At 35.6% G+C, this 20,414-nt stretch overlaps 1 long non-coding RNA gene across 1 annotated transcript; it reads right to left on the reverse strand.

The window, feature by feature from the left end:
* Positions 1-18,893: 18,893 nt before the first annotated feature.
* On the reverse strand, positions 18,894-19,666 carry LOC107860853. Its single transcript, XR_001671628.2, has 3 exons — positions 19,474-19,666; positions 19,316-19,401; positions 18,894-19,231 (listed from the first exon to the last, which is right to left on the reverse strand). It is a non-coding gene; the product is annotated as an uncharacterized LOC107860853 (long non-coding RNA).
* Between the last annotated feature and the right edge of the window lie 748 nt (positions 19,667-20,414).

The following is a 20,414-nucleotide window of genomic DNA, read 5'->3' on the forward strand; positions in this document are numbered from 1 at the left end:
CTTTCTTTATTTTTAATGGGTTTCCCCCACTGAGCCACAAGTATTTAGCATAATTCCAAAACATAATTAAGATGTATGCGGGCTTAACTTTCATATGGCGGGTCAAGTGGGGAGATTTATTTTGACACTCATGTAACTAACCTCAAAATGTAATTCCAAGTGCATACATACCTCAGTAAAGAAGATCAAGTCACAATGTAGTTCTGGAGTGAGTGTTTTTACTGCGTCCTAACTTTTGCCTAGGCCACCTCTTTCGAGGTTTTCAACCTAGCAAACTTTTTGTTTGAGCCGTACACGGTTTATACTCTTGTAGGCCAGGAGTGAACATGCAGTTTATACTCGTGCCTTAAGGAGTGTCATCTTCCTTCAAGGATAGTATTTCTTCAAGAACTTAACGTTGATAGAACCAATTTTCATGCCATTTGCATCGACAAGCTTGTAAGCGCTACTTAAATTACTTCTTGTACGACATATGGGTCATCACTTTGGGGTGAATTTGCCCCCAGACTTACGGAAGTGATAATAGGTCTCTTTACTGCAAGGATTTGATCTCCAACTTAGAAGCACCTCAAGCAGACTCCTTTGTTGAAAGAACGAGATAGACAGGTTTGGTAACATTTAATATTTTGTTAAGCATCTAGTTTCTTCTCATCAAGAGCTTCTAACTCCATAAGACGCAACTTAGCATTTTCTTCATCTGTGAGCCTTTCTTGAATATCCAGTCTCAAAGAAGGTACTTAATATACAAGTGGCAGGATTGCTTCAAATACTTGCGCTGCTTAATACCAAAGAGATCACATATCTTGTTCATCATCTTGTAATCAAATGGCTTGCCATTGTCATCTATTATGTACTAGGCATTCCAATGCGGTAGATGGTATTCACTCGGATGAAGTTTGCAACATTTTATTTCTTTACTTTCTTGAAAGCAATAACTTTGGCCTATTTTGAGAAGTATCTGTTGTGGCCAAGATGTACAAGTGTCCACCAGAAGATTTTAGTAATGGTCCAACAACATCCAATCCCCAAGCATTGAATGGCCAGGACGCTATAGTGTGGTATAATACTTTAGGAGGCTAATGTATAAAAATTGCATGGACTTGACAAGCTTTGCATCTCCTAGCATAGTCCAAGAAATATTTCATCATTGTTGGAAAATAGTACCCATTCTTTTAATGTGAAAATAGAGCTTCGGTCCCAACTATGAGATCCACAAACTCCCGAGTGTGCTTCTTGTAAAGCTTTAAATGCTTCTTCTTCTCCCAAATATCACAAGAGCACTCCTTCAAACGATCTTCTGTATAGCGTGTTTTTATAGTAAAGGAAGCAAGGTGAACTACGACGGATGTCAGTCCTTTTTCTTGGATCTTCAAAAGTATCCCATAACCTATGTAGTCAATGATAGATTACTGCCAATCTTCCTTTATAGCTTCAATCACGGTGACAAGGTACTCAATATTATTTTCTACATCCTCATCCTCATTCAGTGGCGGTACTACACATTCTTGGCGTATAGTAACTCATGTCTGGTTCGAAAGAGTTAGGGTTGAGGCCAAAGAAGCTAGGGCATCGGCTTGCTTATTTTTTTCCTTGGCACGGCTGGAGGGTTACTTCTCCAAGACACCCTATCAACTTCTGTGCATAATCATGATATGGTCGTAACTCAGACTTTCTGACTTCATAGCTTTCCAAAAGTTGTTTGATCATCAGCTGAGAGTCACTTAAGACTTGTAATTGTAATTGTTTTATGTCAACTACCATCTCAAGTCCAAGTATTAACGCATAATATTCATCCACTTTATTAGAGCAACAGTTTGTTAGGGTAAAGTAGTGTGGTATGACCTCTCCTTATAGAGTGATGAACACCACACCAACACTAGGTCTATTTTAATGTGCAGCACCATTAACATACATCATCTACGGAGGTCTGGCTTCAATAATAATTGCATTTTCATTAGGAAATTCATCGGTCAGTTCTCATTCATCAGGTATCGAGTGGTCCACCAAGAAGTTTGCTAATACTTGTCCCTTTACAGCCTTTTAGGGAATGTATACAATTTCAAACTATTGGAATTAAAGGTACCATCTTTCAAGTGGTCACTAAGGACTGGTTTCAACATTACGAACTTGATGGGTTTTGACTTAGACACAAGACGAATAGCGTGAGTTTAAAAGTAGTGCTTCATTTTTTGGATTGAGAAGGCCAACGCCAAACACAACTTTTTGATTAGAGAATAATTCAGATCATTTGGTGTCATCATTCTACTTAGATAGTAAAGAGATTTTTCCTTGCCTTTACTACTTTCTTGCGCCAATAGTGCTCGAACTAACCTTTCTTGTGTTGCGATGTATAATATCAATGGTTTTCCAAGTATAGGTGTCACAAGAACTGGAGGCTTCATCAAGTATGATTTGATACTTTTAAAGGCCTTACTACAAGCTTGGTCCAAATCAAACGGAGTGTCCTTCTTCATGAGATGGCTAAATGGTTGATATTTTCCAGTTAGATTTAAGATAGACCTTCTTAAATATGCTACCCTTCCTTTAAGGCTTTTTAACTCGTGAATGTTTTGAGGCTCGGGCATCTTCAAAATTGTATCGTCCTTGGCCTGATCAATTTTAATTCCTCGGTGTCATACGATGAAGCTAAGAAATTTTCCAGAAGTAACTCCAAAGGCACATATCAATGGATCCATCCTAAGTTGATATCTTTGAAGCAACTCAAATGTCATTCTTAGATCTTTTAAGTGGTCATCTCTCTTTATTGACTTTACTACTAGGTCATCCACATAGCATTCAATATTTTTATGGAGTAGGCCATCAAAGATGCTTTGCATAGCCCTTTGATAAGTGGTGCTAGCATTCTTCAAGCCAAAATGCATCACCTTGTAGCAATAAATACCTTTGGGCACGTGAAATGCAGTGAGCTCTTCATCATTTGGGGCCATGCAAAGTTTACTGTAGCCGGATGAACCATTCATGAAGGACATTGCCTCATAACTAGTGGTGGCATCAATCATCAACTCTGGTATGGGGATTAGAAAATCATCCTTAGGAAAAGTGTTGTTGAGATCCTAAAAGTCAACACAAACTTGAATTTGGCCATTCTTCTTTTGCATCTGAACAATACTTGAAATCCGTGTGGGGTACTTAAATTCATGAATAAAGCTAGCTTTAATGAGTTTGTTAATCTCATTTTCAATCAATGGAACCAACTCTGGCCTATAACATTTTTGAGCTTGCTTAACAGGACGGGCACCATTTTTGACTCCCAACTGATGGACTACTACTTTTGGATCTAAGTCGGGCATTTTCTTATAACTCCAAGCAAAGACATCTATATATTCTTTGAATATTTCCATATAAGATATTTTCTCCTCCATTTCTAGAAACGCACTAAGGTAAATCGGTCTTGGTTCTTCATCAGTTTCAAGATTAACTTCCTTCAAGAGATGTATTATGGCCTTCACTCCTTCTTCAAGTTGTGATGGAGCATCTCTAGCATCTTCCTCCTCTCGAGTATCATTGTCGTTGATATATGTCACGCCCCAAAATCCCATCGGGCCGGACTGGCACCCGAAGCCGAGAAGGCCCGGGAGAACCCGTTCAAATACCTGTACTTTCACTTACATGTCACAAAAAAATTGGACAGCACTTCGTTGCATATAGAAAGGTCTAATTACCTGTATCAGCACAACACGCGCAAATATATATATATATATATATAATACTTGGCCGTCGGGGCCACCACATATACAGATATAACATCACTATATAAACTTCCATGACTTTACCCTTCCTTATGTCTACAAAGCCTCTAGGATATACATGACATAACTAGGGTCGGGATAAACCCCCGCCCACACATGACTCATGTACAATAACAAAACATAAGGAACCGACTCAGAAAGCTCCGAAGCAAACTGGAGCTCACCAACAATAGCTGTATGACCTGGCTCCTACTTGTGCGGTGTATGAGCTGAGGTACCTGTGCCTGCAGCATGAAATGCAGGTCCCCCGTGAGGGACGTCAGTACGAAATATGTACTGAGTATGTAAAGCTGTAAATAATCACATATGATATAGGAGCTCAATAAAAACCAGAAACAAGTGAATAAGTCGTAATAGGAGTGGACCACACTTACTAGAACTTGTGACAACCTGTACATTGTATTTATTCAATCACTTTACCTTCGTTCTTATCGTCTTTGTAATCATTACTGTACTGTACTGTGACCATTAGGATGCCTCCAGTACATATCAACTGGGATCGACCCATGCTAGGCTTATGCCCCTGGGATACCACCCATAAACACATGAAATAGGGATCGACCCATGCTAGGCTTATGCCCCTGGGATACCACCCGATAAGAGAGAACTCCCATCACTTAGTTCAATTAATCTTTGAGATTGTTATTTCGGTCGCCACCACATTTTTGATACTTTGAAACAATGATACATCAATAGGAACCAAGTAATAGACCTTCTATACAATAACGATGTAATAAAGACTCATTGGTACATCAACATTGTGTTTTAGAATCATCAATATCACAACAATGAAATAAGAGCCTTTTGGTATATCAATGAAACATTTTGACACTTTATAGAATGGAAACAACTTCGTTGGTAACGTAGAACAATACATGTTTTAGGACAACCTCGGAATCTTACTTGATGGAACATTGGTGTTTCATGCCAAAGAACATTGTTAGAGTATGCTTTACATACCTCGTTGTAGATTCAGATACCAATTCAACACAACTTCCCGCCTTTACAAATCACTTATCTACAATGAAATGTTTGGCATCTAGTATTAGCAACCCAACACCACAATTCTCTTCCATAATTCCATACTACCAATATTTGCAAAACATTCCAAAAACCAACTTGAACAATAGGTTTATGTGTGTATATATATATAATCATCATTTCAATACCACATCATCAATACCACATCATCACCCCAAATTCCTTCACAATTTAACATAATCCAACCATGCACAAGAATAATCCAACATCATTTCCAATCATCTTTCAACAACAATCAAATAACATACTTCTTATGCTCACATGCATATATATATATATACATATCCATATAAATAACACCAACATAATTTACATCCTTACCAAAAAAATGGTCCTTTTGATTTCGAAGTCCTGTTGGCACAAATAAGGGGTGCTTCTCGAAGCCCTTGAGACGGTGAACACAACTACGGAATCAATTTGGATTTTCTACGGTTGAATCACAAGATAATTGGAGTTGAAATTTGGCTAGGGTTTCTTAGTTTCAATAACTTGATGATAATTGATGGATATGAGACTAATTATATGTATATAATGACCAATTTTCGTCCATGAGGTGATGGAAAATGACCATATTGCCCTTAAAAATTTAAGTAAATCTGAATCTGTCCATGGTGGACTGTTTTGATAGGCTAAAGTAAATCGGCCATAACTCTTTGCTCCGATATCGGATTTGGGTGAAATTGATATCGTTAGAAAGATAATTCAAAGGTATTTCATTTCATATAAAGTAGACCACCCAGTTCGTCCTGTACAAGTAGTTATGATCGTTTGAAGTTGACCCTAAAAATCTGTTTTGAGAGGCTGAAGTAAAACGAGTATAACTCCTTACTTAGATGTTGGATTTGGATGAAACCAATTGCATTGGAAAGAAGACTCAAAGATATTTCTTTTGATATGTGGTAGCTCTCCCAGTTCATTATATTGAGGGAGTTATGATCGTTCAAAGTTGACCCAAAAAACTGGCAGGCCTCAGTAGTTTTCCTGCACATTTACTGTTCACATCCCGGCCACCGTTTTAAAGTTTCGAACGTGCTCGCTTATATCCGAAACTTATCCGTTTTTGGAAATATTTATATCGTTGGAAAGATTATTCAATAACCTTCGTATGGAACCATCGACGGGAAAATTCCGGTATAAATAAAGTCGATTCCTATACACATATAATCAAACTATACACTTGAAACCATCTCAAAATAATCAATACTCATACTTAAACTCATATATACCTAACTTAGGATCAATACATATACTCCAACACATATAACAATGACTAATGCACGTAATTAAGTACGGGGTGTTACAATATATATCTGGTAACACCATAAAGTATCTTTCATCTCTTCATCAACCTTCATTTGAGATAAGACATCATTCCTATTTTGGATTATAACATGAGATGAAGAGCCAATACTTTTTTATCTTCCTTATGCTTCTTGGTATAAACTACAGTATGTGACTTTGCTTTTAATACCTCCTTGCATGAAACCACTAGTTTCATTTGTCGCCTCATTCTAGAAAGAATAAGACTTTGGAAATCCTTCTGGATCTTAGGTGAAGAGTGTCTTGTTGTGTTTAGACAACTTCTTCGATGCTTGTTGCTTTTATGGTATTTAGTGGACCCAAACTCTCAAAAATAGAATTTTTTGTAGTTGGTTCTCCCCAGCGATCAAAGACAGAAGGACTTTTGTCAGATACAGTAGATTCATCCTCTACAGTGATGTAGTTACTAACCGTTCTTCTTATGGAGATGCGAATTGGAGGTGGCTGCGTGTACCCTTGGTCTTTATGTACTTGCCTATTTGTACCTTCCAATGAAAGTTTTCTCAATCTTTATAGATCATTAGGATTATATCCAGCCTTTACAAATAGCTTGTATGTGTTTGGATTGAAGCCATCTTTTGTACGCTTCGTAAGGAGTGTTATCTCTTGTGTTGGATTTTAGCCATAAATTCTCCTAGTATCCTTGAGGATGGATTTGTTGCATCAATCCACTTGATGGATAGAGTTAGCCCTCCTAGCACATTATCTTAGGCATCGGATGAGTGATACTTTTCTTTCTTTTTCTTTGGTATATAGAGAAGAACAGGAGTTTCCTTCTTTTTCAAGGATGTGATGCTTTCTTTATTTGAAGTGGAGAGACACTTCTTGGTAGTGGATTTTTTTGATAGTCACCATGACCTTCTTAGTTACAAGATCATCACACTTGGTCTTAGTGACATAATCAATCCTTTTCTAATTCACAACATAATTCTTTAAGAAGAATTTTGCATGGGCAAAGTATGACTCAGCTTAGTGGAATGGCTTATCATCGACAAATATCTTTATTTCCATTCCACCTTTGAGGTACTTCAATCATTGACAGTATGAGAATGATATAAGTTTGCTCTCATGAACCCAAGGCCTACCAAGAAATATATTATATGAAGTCTTGGCATTGATCACATGTATCAATCCATTTGATTAAAAATCATCCATACGAATCCCAATTTGATAGATCCCATGGCCCTCTGACTCCTTTGGTTATAGCCTTAGATCATCAAATGTTTTTCAGCAAGTTCATCAGTAGCAATGTCAAGTTCCTTCATTGTATGAATATATAGGATGTTAACTCTGAATCTCTCATCTATTAGTATTCTATTTATCTTATTTCCTAGAACTTGATCCACCATGTATAAAGGACGATTGTGTAGGGTTTCACTATGCAGAAGATCACTATTTGTAAATATGATTTTTGTATCACATGCATGTGCCTCTTGGCTGATAGTTTCAGCAAGCTTCTCAGAAGATGAAGAAACTTCTATGGGTAGATTTTCACCCTATGCCCTCTCTTTGGCAGTTTTAAAACACAGTACCTCAAGGTTGACTTGAGCAATCTTTGTATGAAACCAACATGGTAAGAATTCTTCCAAAGCTACTAGACATCATGGTTTTTTGTGGTGAAGCTCCATTACCCTCATCTTCTTTGGAAGCTCAACTAGCCACTGTTTCTTTGGTTTCTTCACCATTTTTCTTCTTGTCAACTGTTCAAATGACTTCTTCCATAGAATCATCTTCTCCCGTTTGCGCCTAGTCACCAGAGTCCAACCTTCATCGTCACCTTCATCGATTAAAGATTTGTCATACTCTAATAGTTCATCATTATGCTCTTCGACACATATTTGGACTGGATCAAGCAAGCCAAAAGTAACAGAGATTGATGAGAACTGTCTATCTTATTATCTAAGAAGATCTTCTTCTCATTTGCCAATTGAATGACTTTGTCCTTAAAGATAAAACACTTTTCCAGAGGGTGACCTACAAGCCTGTGAGAATTATAATAATTCGGGTTATTGGTCCTTCTAGATTCATTGGGCTACTTCATCTTTGGAAGTTAAATTATCTTATGCACAAGGAGTTTATTGAAAATCTCGACAACATCAGAAAAGGATAGGGTATTTCATTTCTTTCATCTCCTTTAAAGTTAATTTCTAATTTAGACATCTTCGAGACACCTTCACACATTTCTTCTTTCTTACCTTCGTGGTGACCTTCACCAAAGTCACATCAACATTCATGGATTCCTTATTATCACTTTTGAGGATAAACTTGCCCCATCTTTTGGATTCTTGCATATCCTTTCCCTTTTAAGGGTCATGGATAGACGTTACTCCCATTAAAGTAGAAACATACTTAACTCTATATCGTGAGCACAAGTAGCTAATTCTTCAAAGGATTTAGGTTTAATGCCTTGGAAGATATACAGAAGCTCCTATTACATTCCTTGGATGCATACATCTATTGCATAGTTTTCATTGAGCCTTTATTTGTAGTTTAGACTCGTATTTCTCTATCGATTGATGTAGTTAATAAATGGCTCATCCATTGTTTTTCAAGTATTCGTGAGCTCTATCATTCTCACTCTATTTCTTATGCTATAAAAGAGATTTAGGAACTCATGCTATTATTACTCTCAACTATTGAAAAAGTTAGGCTCAAGGTACGTATACCAATCAAAGGCATTTCCCTTTAGGGAACGAACAAACTTTTTGACATGATAGTTTTCGTAAGTTTCAGCATTATTACATGACTCAACAAAGTGTGCGACATGTTGTTTTGGGTTTCATTTTCCCTCAAATTATTGAAATTTAGTGGGTTGATAACCGGCCGGTATTTTGAGGCTATCAATTCTTGCAGTGTAGAGCTTGGCATATGTTAAAAAACTTAGTGGAAACATCATACTTATCTTTGAGGTCCCTTCAATGAACTCTCTTAATTGATCAATTAGGATCAATCTCTTAGAAGAGACTTGTACTGTGGTGTTTGTTTTATAAGATGCTCTATCTCCTAAACTCTTGGAGCTTTTCTGTGTACAAGGATCGACTCTCTATCTATTAATCCATCCATCTTATTCAATAACTTATCAATTTGAGCATCTTGATTTTGCACATACTAGTGAGGCCTTCAATTGCCCTCGTCTGTTTTGTAAGTTGTTCCTCCACAGATGAGGCATCAGTCACTATTGCTTGCATGATTACTGGAAATGTTGGAGAGTAACACAAATTTCCACATAAGTTGATTTTTGAATTTCTCAGCTTATGTGGTGTAATTGGAGATGATGAGTTGGTTGAACAATTATCGTTCTTTGTGCCAGAGTATTTGGAACTAGAATTCTCAAGTGAAGCTAGAGTTTTCTTAAATGACTTTGCCATATTGCTTCCTCCTTCTGAAGAAGTTTCATGGGATCCTGATCCTTTTGGGGTTGAATATGCAAAAATTAGAGTTGGCGCAGACGACACTTTTCAAATATAAATGTAAGGGCTTCGAGCTTGATCTTGAATTTAAACTTGATTTGATGGATTTGATCTTGACATGTGCTTGAATTCAATGGCTTTTGGGCTTGTTCTTGAATCTTTTGGTCTTAATGTTGAATCTTAATGAACTGAATTTGAATGCTTGAGCTTTGTGAGAAATTACAGCATTTGATCTACGAGGTTTTTCTTGCTTCTTGTTAGAATTGTTGGTCCCTTTCTTTGAATTATGAGATCCATATTTATAGTTGTGGAAAGGAAAATGTCATGGTGAAGATGGACTTCTTCTGACCAATCAAATTCAAGTGGCATGGTGCCTTTAATGGGATTGTGGTTTCACTAGGCCTGCTACATCATTTTAACACGTGGCATGATCCTATTGGTTTTTTACTTGATGTGGCATGCCACATCATTTGACACATGGCCTCATTTTGTGCATCTAAAATAAGATAACATTTTGGGCTTAGTAAAATGGGCTCATCATTTGTAGTCCAAATTAATGATCTAGCCCAATAAAAATTGTACTTTAATTAAATTCATACATGTCTGGACTTAAATAATTAATCTAATTATATTAATTCATAATATTTATTTGAGACTAATATATTTTGAATTTTAACATAGTCCAAATTTTGTAGGAATTTATATTTAGTAAAATTTTGTTGCCCACAGCGAAACGTATATTTGCTTGATACCAAAATAATACATAAATAAATATTAACATTAAATTTAATAAAATAGCAGCCTAGGAGGCATATCGGGGGGGTTAAAATTGGATGTCAACAACTGGCCCTTTGTTGCTCAAAAATAATAAAAGAATTATCGAGCAACGAAAGTTGACATAACAGCCAATTTTGTTCGACCGAGAGAAGAGTTTGTTGGATTGGATCAATAGAGGTAGTTTTTTAAAAAATAGTATGGCTAAGACTTCAGTTTTAAGTTGCCTACATATATTTGGTTTAATGGGAATCGAGTCGTATGTAGTTCTAGATTTAGGAACGAACAATATTCCAAAAGAATGCTAATGATAAAGTGTATGGGGATTAACAATGATATCACAGGTCGATGAGTAGAGAATGAATAGAATTTGAAACAATGATGTCAGGAGAGGTATGAGAATAAAAGTAAGTCGAGTTCAAGTTGAATTTATGTTACAAATAAGCAAACAAGATGACATTTTGAAAACAGGAGCAAATATTGTTCTTGTTTGTTACTCCTTTCAATACCTACGTACTTTTCAGTATATTAAATAACAAAGGTTAGGGCATGTAAACGATAATCAATTTATAAACATAAAGTGAATATGAGAATAAAGAAAGCATGTTTGTTGTATTGTTGGATCGGCTGTTGGGCTTCTTCATGTAATATGGGTCAGCTGTAGGGTTTCTCTATGCAATGTGGGATCGGCTGTCAGGCTTCTCCATGCAATGTGGGATTGGCTGTCGGGCTTCTCGATGCAATATGGGATAGGTTGTCGGGCTTCTTAATGCAATGTGGAATCGGCTATGGGGCTTCTCGATGTAATGTGGGATCGGCTATTGGGATTTTTGATGTAAAGTGGGATTGGCTATCGGTATTCTTGATGTAATGTATGATCCACTGATGGGCCTCTTGATGCAATGTGGGATCGACTAATGGGCTTCTCGATGCAATATGGGATCAGCTGTCAGACTTCTTAATGGAATATGGAATTAACTATTGGGCTTCTCGATACAATGTAGATCGACTGTTGGGCCTCTCATGATGGTAATCATTTGAGCTGTCGTGGAGTGATTAATGTCATTTTTACCTATTAACCTGCACTCAAAGAAAAATTATGAGTTTCTAAAAAAAGGGAGGTTGATTTGTGCCTTTGCCTTGTCTTCTTCTCGATGTCATCATCCGATGATGAGCCTCATTCGGGTCTTCACTCGGGTAGATAGAAAATAAATGATTTTAAAATCACATTTTCAAATAGTTATCTTTTGAAAGTGATAAGTAAAGCTTGTTAAAAATAAAATAAAATGTTGTTGAATCATTGATTGTGACATGTTTTGAGACAATACAACATCTCATAAGAACTTGCTCTCTTATTAAGAAATTTTTTAGGATTACTCAAAAATTTCTGCCCTAGTAGAGTTGTCTTGTTGCACAGGTCGCAAAAGATTGCTGTAAGAATTTTTTAGGTCATCTTAAAAATTCTGCCCCAGCTTATAGTTATGTCAATGTCATGCTCTCATAGAATTTTTGAGGTCCTCTCAGAAATTTTGTCCTTGTTACAGTACTCATAGAGGGAAAAAGAGAATTTTATTATAATGCGACCAAACTTCATAGGAGCGCCTACGTATTCCTCTCAAATGGAAATCAGGTCAAACATAGTTTCAATTTAGGAACGAATAAGATTTCTAAAGAAAATTAACGAATGTGAGGCATGAGTTTGCAAGGTAGGTGTATGAGAGGTTTTGAAAGATGAGATATGAATAGGTTAAGATATTTGAAAAAAATTCAGAATTAGGAGGAGAATAATTCTCAAATGTCTTTCATTTTACCTGTCACTTTTAACATAACAAGATAAAATGGTTAGCATTGATATACATATAGAACATTACACGATGCATGAAAGCAACCATAATAAATAATAATAATGATAAGAGGAGATAAGAAAGCGTATCTTTTTTATGTTGATCTTGTTGTCCCAGATTTGTGAGATCCTCAAAAATCTGCCTCAGTTTCGTCTTTTAAGGAAAATGACCACATTGAGCCTATACCTGCAAAATCAAGCGGCCTTATTTTAGGGCGGACGAGCTCTATTGTTTATCATATCCTATTTCAGGGTGGATGAACTCAACATATCCTATTTTAGGATGAATTAATCTATCATATCCTATTTTAGGGCGAAAGAACCTGATGTGTTCATAATATCCTATTTAGGGTGGATGAACCCCAAGCATATCCTATTTTAGGATGGATGAAACCGGTATGTCAAGCATGTCCTCTTTTAGGGTGGATGAACCCAACATATCCTTTTTAGGGTAGATGAACCTAATGTCCCTTGTCTGTCTGTAGATTTATGTCATTAAAATTTTTGAGCACCCTCAAAAACTTCTGTCCTAGTTCAAAATATATTTCGCACTTTCTTGTGAATTGAAATGTTGTCTACTGATAAAACTTTTGAGGTAATCTCAAAAAATTTTCCCCAATTTATACTTGTGAAGTCTTATATTCCTACATCACTCAATAAAAATGTTAGTTCAAGAGAAATGATTTTCTTGTATTCAAACATCATGGTTCAACTTCAAATCTGTATTTTGTTATTTAGAGTCATGGAATGGGCTAAAATATCTTATATTTATCAAATAGAATTTGGTCAAAAGCTAAGATGATTTGAATATAAAGGGAAAAAAGGGTTTTATCAGATTGAGATAGAACCTAAGAAGGGTTGTCTACGTATCCAAACAGAAGTCATATTAATCTTAGTTCATGAGTATAAAGAAAGGTAAGCAAACAAGTGAAAATATAGTCGTTGACTTCAAAAAATCCTAGATTTTTTGGCCAACATGGACACCATAGCCGGTGGGACTATCCCACGAAATGACAGTAGCAAGAGTAGTATAGCTGAGACAAGTCATGATTATCAAAAAGTGATCCCAAAGTATGCAAATCTTTTGAAACCTAAAGTTGTTGATAACACTAGCATTAGGGCTCCTCCTAAACCCATTATAATGTTTCATGGGGAGCCTAATATTATGTGAAAATCATTCGAAGTTCAACACCTTGCATGAGAAACTACATTATGCGATCATGGGTAAATTCTCCTATGGTAAACCACATATTGATGTGTTGAGAAAAATTATTCCGAATCAGTGTGGAATCAAGGATTAATGTACTATAGGAGTTATGGATGATAGACATGCGTTAATAAGGTTAGAAAGGTTAGAAAATTATGTTCAATTATTATCAATAGCAACCTTTCACCTTAACTCAATGGATAGAGATTCGCAAATGAGGACTTTGAAATGGAATCCATGGTTTGAGCCTGATGTTGAAACTACAATTATAGTAGCTTGGATTTCTATGTCGAACTTACCCCCGAACTTCTTTGCAAAAAATGCAATATTTTCAATTGTATCAGCAGTAGGTAGGCCATTTACAGTAGACATGGCTATTAAAAATCATACTAGACCTAGTTGCGCAAGATTCAAAGTGGAGGTAGATTTAGTTGCAAATTTACCCCAAAGGATACGAATAAATGAGGAGAATGATATCACTGGGGAAATCAAATCCAAGTATATACAAATTTAGTATTACATGCCAAAGTATTGTAAAGGTTGTTGTTTACAGGGGCATGATGAAGAGAGTTGCAGAAACATTCATCCAGAACTTTATGAAAAAATGAAGAAGGAAAGAAAAGGTATAAAAGAAAATTCAGCAGATAAGGAACATAGTGGACAAGGGAAGCAGCAGCAACATCAAGATAATTCAAGAAGAGGAAACACAAACAACCAACAGTGACTCACAAGGAAGAATAAATATAGGAGAGACGGATATGGACATATTCTTGGGGAGGTGAATATGAACAATAATAAAGAGTTGGAAGTGACCAATTCTTTTAATGCATTAGAGGATAAGAATAATCAAGGAGATGGCAATAGAGCGAAAGCAGGAGCAGATGATAAAGATAAATAAGTAGAAGGAGAGAAACTTATCACAAAAGATTAGGTGAATAAAATTTTTGGAAAAAGTGTAGAAATACAACAAAGAGTACAGGATCCAGATCAGATGAATACAACAACTTAGAAGAATGACAAGGAAGAGGAAATTTAGTGAAGAGAGGTACATCAGAAGGAGAGTGATCAAAAAAGAATAGAAGAACAACAAAGGATTAACAAAGAAGAGCTACAGAAGGATGAAAAAGATAAGCAAATTTAGTTATTTGATGGGGAAGAAAATGAACTGATGGTACTGGAAGGGATTTCTCCCATACTATTAAATCAGATAAGTTGATGAAGAGTTGTAATGATAAGAAGGAAGATCTGGATGGAAGCAATCTGGAGGACAATAAGATCTGGATGGAAGCAATCTGGAGGACAATATCAATCAAGTAGCTAAAGCTGCTGACTTGTCTCTAAAGTAAATTGAGTCATTGAAAGCTAAGCAGGGAAAATCAAAGAAGAAGAATAAGAGTAGTAATGCAAGCTCAGCCACAATTCATACAAGGAGCCATACTTCTAAGATTAAATCATGATGAATGCATTATTATAGAATATAAGGGCAGTTAATACAGAACAGGCCTTTACCATATTAATCACTATACAGAGAAGACAATATTTTTATTTTATAGTCATTATGGAACCTTTTCAAGACAGGCAGCATATAAAGGAATACAGAAGGAGACTGGGTATGGAGCATGTTATGGTGAATGTATCAGGCAAGATATGGGCATTCATGGAATAGAATGTGGAATTTAGCATAGTTAAAGATGATGAACAACAATTATCATTGAAGCTAAAAAATCAACATCTTGATGTTTCTTTGATAGTTACATTAGTATATGTAAAGTGCAGTTCAAGAGAAATACAAGAATTATGAGATTCCTTATTAGACATGGATGATACGTTGCAGCAACTATGGTTAATAGGAGGTGATTTCAATGTCATAAGAAATGAAGAGAGAAAATTGGGGATTTGCCAGTTATACTTAATGAAACAAAAGAATTTAATCAGTGTATAAATTTGTGTAACATGGAAGAACCTCTTTTTAAGGGAAGCAAATATACATGGTGGAATGGGAGAACTGATGAAGAATATATATTTAAAAGGCTAGATAGAGTTTTGTGCAATGATAGGTTTCCGAATATGTTTCAGACTTTAGAAGTGGAGCATTTTCCTAGAAGTAGATTTGATCATTCTCCCCTGCTAATTCATTTTAGAATAGAAAGAGAGCAAGTAATCAGATTATTTAGATTTTTGAATCTGTGGTTGAAAGAAGAATTATGTTTGGAAGTGATGAAGCATAATTGGATAGCAGACATACAAGGGAATCCATTCATAGTGTTTCATCAGAAGCTCAATAATACAAGATCATCTTTGAAAAGGTAGAGTAAAGAAACTTTACGTAATATTTTTTAGGAAATTACAACACTGGAAGATATTATCAAAGTTAAGGAAAAGCAATTTGAGGAGGATCCTAGTGGAATAAATAGGGAAAAATTGAGTAAGGCTCAGGCTGAATTAAACTTGCAGCTAAAAAGGGAAGAAGAGTTCTGGAAGTAGAAGGCAATGTGTGAATGGTTTAAGGATGGAGAAAGGAATACTAAATTCTTTCATTCAATTATTAAAGGAAGAAGGAGCAAACTAAGAATCAGAAGAATGTAGAATGAAGAAGAGGAATGGATGGAAGAAGAACAAGCCATATATGATTCAGCTATGAATTTTTATCAGAATCAGTTTACTAAGCAGGAAGATGCAGAAGATTTTTCAATGTTAAATAAAATACCAAGCTTGGTTATTGTTGAGCAGAATAAGGACATCATGAAAATACCCACTGAAGATGAACTAAAAGAAGCAGTAATAGGGTTGAATAGGAATAGTGCAGGGGAACCTGATGGAATGACTAGAGCCTTTTATCAAGATGCATGGGAAATCATCAAGCAAGACATACATAAAATGGTAATAGCCTTCTATTGTAGATATCGGCTTTCAAGATTCATTACTCATACTAATTTGGTATTATTACCAACAAAATTAGTAGTGAACATATTTTCAGATATGAGGCCTATATCACTTAGTAATTTTGTGAATAAAAATATTCTTAAGGATTATTCAAGAGAGGATTAAGGGATTATTACCTCAATTGATATCACCAGAGCAAGTAGGTTTTGTACAGGGAAGGAGCATTGTTGAGAATGTCTTGGTGGTTCAGGAAATAATTTCAAAAATAAGAAAGAGGGGTAAACCACCTAATATGGTCATGAAATTAGATATGATGAAGGCATATGATAGGGTGGAATGGTTTTTTCTAACCAAGGTTTTGATGAAAATGGGTTTTTCAGAAGTACTTATTGACATGGTGTACAAATTGCTAGAGTAACTGGTATTCAATACTTCTAAATAGGAAACCTAAAGGATTTTTTTAAATCATCAAGAGGTTTAAAGCAAGGTGATCCTTTGTCACCTATTTTGTTCATTATTGCAACTGAAGTTTTGTCTAGGAATCTGAAGAAACTGATGCAGAAAAAGGAGTTTAAGTTGCTTGGTACGCTAAGAAAAAACCCTAAATTAAATCACTTAGTCTTTGCAAGTGATATAATTATATTATGCAAAGATGAAGTGAGAACATTGCAGATGGTGTCTAATACATTGGACAGGTATGAAAAAATATTTGGGAAGAAGATCAACAAAGAAAAGAGTGCCATTTATTTGTACAAAGGGGTTTCAAACGGAGTAAGAGTAATGGCAGAAGTTGCTACAGGTATTTTGAGGAATGAATTTCCTTTCACATACCTAGGTTGTCCCATTTTCTTTATGAGGAATAAAAAGGATTACTATCAATAATTAATGGGTAAAATAGCAAACAAGGTGTAGACATGGAAAGGAAAACTTCTTTCATATGGAGGCAGAGCAATATCAATTAATCATGTGTTACAGATTATTCCTATCCACTATTTGTTAGTAATGAATCCACCTTTAAATGTTTTGAAGTTTATTCAAAAGGTTATAGCTCAATTTTTTTGTAGTAAAATTGGGAAAAAGAGTAGACATTGGGTGAAGTGGCAGGATGTGTGTCTACCACAAGAGGAATGAGGGCTAGGCTTTAGAAGAATATTTGATATTTCTATGGATTTATTCTGTAAATTATGGTGGACTTTCAGGACAACAAGATCCATTTGGAGAGACTACATATTCAATAAATATTGTGAAAAGGAGCATCCAACAATGGTGTAATGGAAAATTGGCTTAGGGGGATCACAAGTGTGGAAAAAGATGTTAAGTCCTAGAGATTTGGTGGAGCATTTGATAGTTTGACAGCTGTGGGAAGGAAATGTTGATTTATAGTTAGATAATTGGACTGGTTATGGAGATTTATACTTTTTAATGAAGGGTAATTGGGAGGAGAATATGCCGTATCAACAAGTAAAGGATATTGTGAATGATGGTGGATGGGATGAACAATTGATATCAAATATGTTCACACCAGAAATGGCTGAGCATACTTTAACTAAAGTAAACCCCCTAATAGGTAATGTTAATGACAGGCCAGTATGGAGCATGGAATCAGAAGAAGTGTTTACAGTTAAGACTATTTTGCAATACATCAGGAATAAGGGTCAACTAAGTAACATTTATAAGTGTATTTGGATAAAAGGTTTACCTTTCAAAATATGATTCTTTATGTGGAGATTATGGAAAAGCAGAATACCAGTGGATGATAATACTAGAAGATGGAGAATGCAGGGTCCATCTAAATATTGGTGTTGTGATGAACCTGCAGTGGAGACACTCGCACGTGTCTTCAAAAGATCATATTATGCTAAAAAGACTAGGTCCTACTTTTCTTTTTTTGCAGGTATATCTATCCAGGATTTTACACTAAGGGGTACTATTCTTAAATGGTAGGAAGCTGAGGAGAAGATGAGAGATCAACCATATGTCTATGTTTTATCCAGCATCATTCTATGGGAGCTATGGAGGAGAAGAAACAAAAAGAAGCATGACAACAAGAACACCACAGGATTGAGGCTCATTTATAACATAACAAGGAATTTGAGGTTGCTATTAATGGTCAGAAAACTAGCAAGAGTGTTTCCTACTGAATGGCCACAAATTTTACAAGAGTTGGCTATGTTTAAAAGTAAGAACAAGGCTATTAAAGTGATGTAGGAGATGCCAGTAGATGGATGGGTAAAATATAATACAGATGGAGCAGTTAGAGGGGAAGAAGGTGAAAGCTCATATACTTTTTGTTCAAGGGATGGGAATGGAGATCTAATATATTCTCAAGAAGAACCATTACAATATGCAGACAGTATGCAAGTAGAGGCAAATGCTATTTTATATAAAGTCAAGCATTGTAAGTAAACACACTTTGACAAGGTAATCATTTAGATAGATTCTCTCATTATGCAGAAGATATTAATAGGAATATGGAAGTTCCTATAGAAATTGCAAACATAGTCAAGGAAATAGAGAAACATATGAACGATAAAAAAGTCATATATCAACACATTTACAAGGAAGGAAATCAATTAGTTGATTATCTTGCTAATCTATCCATAGACATAGGAGCAATCAATGTTACCAGCTTTCAGCAACTATACCACATAGGAAAAGCCATACTGTTCAGTGATAAATGGCAGTGCCCTTACTTGAGAATTACACCATTAAGAGGATAGAGGGCAAAGGGAGGACACCATTAAGAGGATAGAGGGCAAAGGGAGGCTTAGACTGTTTAGTTTACATGCAACATATGTACAAGACACAAAAACAACAAAAAAAGAGCATGTTATAGCTAGCCTAGTCTACTACAACCAACAAAATGGATTCCCAACATCATGGTAGGGTCTATTGGTCAATTTGAGATTCTTAAAACTGGGTGTGAAGCAGCTACTAGAATCTTCGTAGGTCCAAGCATCCCTTATCTTCATTCCTTCCATATCTAAGCAAAACAGGAAGAAAAGACTAAGGTACAGCAGCAACAGGGTCAAAAGGAGATCACAAAGGCAAATGAAGAACAATATACCTGGAGGTAGCAGCTTATCACGGTTGACTAGATCTCTCAGAGCTGATCAAAAATCTTTTCAAGGTCTCATACACTGGAGAACTCAGCTATAGAAGATCCAGCATCAATATCCAAGTGACAAGAAGTAGATAAAACAACATAAAAGATGATATACTTACTTTTTTAAGCTGAAAGACCAAGAGATTCTCGAAGAAGGAGGCACCAGGTTGATTATCCATAGTAGCAGTTGAAGTAAGCTACAGTTGAAGAAGGGGAGCACCATCTTGAAAGGAGGCACAAATGAGAAAGAGATTAGGAAACTTGTTTGTTATGGAAACCCTACTGATTATATTTGTTTTAAATGAATCCAGTTGGATCGGGTCAACCAAATAGGCATAGGATGTTATTTCGTAAAATGGGTTGGTCCATTGTTGTTAGATGATTATTAATAAAATATCAAAATAAACCAAAAAAATAAAGAAAGGTAGATAAAATGAAAAAAAGTTTAGCCATAAGGCAGATAAATATAAAATGATGGCATCTCTCATTTTCAAGAGTGGTGCATGCTAAAAAAAACTATTGAGAGGATGTGTGGGTAAGGCGAGAATAAGGAGATACAGTTCAAGCAATGTTTTGTCTTGGGTAAGAAGAAAGAGGGATGAAATTTTTCTAGATATTGAACATATTTGTCATAGTGCAAATTTTTAATCGAGTCAATGTTCAAATGCTAGACAACCTTTCAATAAAAATAGTAGACCAAACAAAACAAGAGTCAGTGTACCAATAAGAAAAGAGATGCTATAACAATATGAGTCATATCTCCAAAGAAGACTTTATGATGAATGGGTGGGCTAGAACTTAAGTTTGAGAAGTGAATCAATATCAAAAGATAGAATATAAGCTATAAACAAGATCTAGATACTAAGTTCGTACTTAAAGTCGACGGGGTGAATAGGTAAATTATGATAGGTATTAAAAAGGTGAAGAATATTTAAAGAAATTTTTATTTTGAAAATCGGGAGGTTGAAGAATTAAAAAAAAAGTAGTTCAACTGAGACAATTGAGAATTTAAAGGACTGGAAAAAATTACTTGAATAATTCAAAGAAGTTCTAGTTTTTA

The sequence above is a fragment of the Capsicum annuum genome, chromosome 2 (assembly GCF_002878395.1).
Source record: "Capsicum annuum cultivar UCD-10X-F1 chromosome 2, UCD10Xv1.1, whole genome shotgun sequence".
NCBI lineage: Eukaryota > Viridiplantae > Streptophyta > Magnoliopsida > Solanales > Solanaceae > Capsicum > Capsicum annuum.